This window comes from Mus pahari, chromosome 16, assembly GCF_900095145.1.
Source record: "Mus pahari chromosome 16, PAHARI_EIJ_v1.1, whole genome shotgun sequence".
NCBI lineage: Eukaryota > Metazoa > Chordata > Mammalia > Rodentia > Muridae > Mus > Mus pahari.
The window spans coordinates 14,548,820-14,550,706 of record NC_034605.1 but is presented as its reverse complement, the minus strand read 5'-3'; positions in this window follow the sequence as shown (position 1 = coordinate 14,550,706).

Here is a 1,887-nt window from a genome sequence, read left to right as displayed (position 1 = left end):
CACACACACACACACACACACACACACACACACACACACACACACACACAAAGAACCCAATGAGCTTGACTCCTAAAGCCCACATAGAGATGGAAGGAAAGAGCTGAGTCCATAGTTATCCTGTGACCTCCTCATGCCTACCATGGTAGAGACATGCATATACACTAAAAACAATGAGAAATTAAAAATTAAAGCTTGACAAACATTCTACACAAATGGTACCATCCCCAGCACTGCAAAAAAGTAAAAGAAAAAAATCCATTCTATTTCCTGTGACGTTTGAGGGGTGTGAAGCTACTTGAAGAAACACAACTTGGCACAATGTTATTTAAACACACAACCATCCTTACAATAGTAAAAAGTAAATTAAGAGTACCAAGAGCATGAAGAAAATGCTTTTGAGGGGTGTTGGTACCTTTTTTTTTTTTTTAAAGCAATTGGTGTAGATGAAATATGAAGTACTTTCAGGTGATATCTGTCAGAATGACAGATGTATTTATTATTTATTATTTTTGATTTCATGTTTGAAAATCCAGTGAATATATGTGCTTACAACCCAGGGAATGAATATATATGATATGATATAAAAGTAGAATATGGCTTCCCCACTAATGCCACATCAACTGTCTGATACCCTCCCACATGGTACAGTCTGTGTGCCTCCCAGGAGGACCACAGTAACCAAGTGCAAAGGTAAGAATCTTGTCCAACTACCCACACCAGTTGAAACACCCACAGAGGCCAGCTGACTTGGGATCTATCCCCCTTGCCAAACTCTACAGTGGCCCCATACTCTTACAATCTAAAGCCTGCCTCCCTCCCAGGAGGTGCACAGTAACCAAGTACACAGATGAGAATCTCACTCAAATACCTATGCCAGCTGGAACACCCACAGAGCCCAGCTGACTTGGGACCTACCCATCCTGCCAAGCCCCACCTTTCTTGTGATCCATTTAGCCATGGTGGTCTGATACCCTCCCCACACCCTACATGTAGCCTGTCTGCCTCACATGAGGTTTGCAGTAACCAGAGACACAGGAGGCCCGCCCTAACCAAAGACAGCACTGCCTGCTTCCAAGAAGGTGGGCTCCAGAGACACCCAGGCCAGTTAACACCAGAGATAACCAGATGGCGAGATGCAAGCACAAGAACCCAATGCAATTTGGTACTATCAGAACCCAGTTCCCCACCATAACAAGGCTGAGATCCCCTAACACACCTGAAAAGCAAGATATTGACCTAAAATCCCATCTCATGAAGATGATAGAGGCCTTTAAGAAGAATATAAATAACTCCCTTAAAGAAATACAGGAAAATACAATCAAGCAGGTGAAGGAATTGAACAAAACACTCCAAGAACTAAAGATGGAAATAGAAACAATGTAGAAAATGCATATGGAGGCAAACCTGGAGATAGACAACTTAGGAAAGATATCAGCAGCTACAGATGCAAGCATCACCAACAGAATTCAAGAGATAGAGAGAATCTCAGACATAGAAGATGCCATAGAAAATACTGACACAAAGAAAATACAAACTGTAGAAAGCTCCTAACCTGGAACATCCAGGAAACTTGGGACACAATAAAAATATCAAACCTAAGAATCATAGGAATAGAAGAAGGTGAAAAAAATTCCAGCTCAAAGGGCTAAAAATCATCTTCAATAAAATCATAGGAAAAAACCTCCCTAATCTAAAGAAAGAGATGGCTACAAATATACAGGAAGACTATAGAACACCAAATAGATTGGATCAGAAAAGAAAATCCTTTTGTCACATGATGATCAAAACACTAAACGTAGAAGAAAGAAAGAATATTAAAAGCAGTAAGGGGAAAAGCTAAGTAACATATAAAGGCAGATCTATCAGAATTATACCAGACTTCTC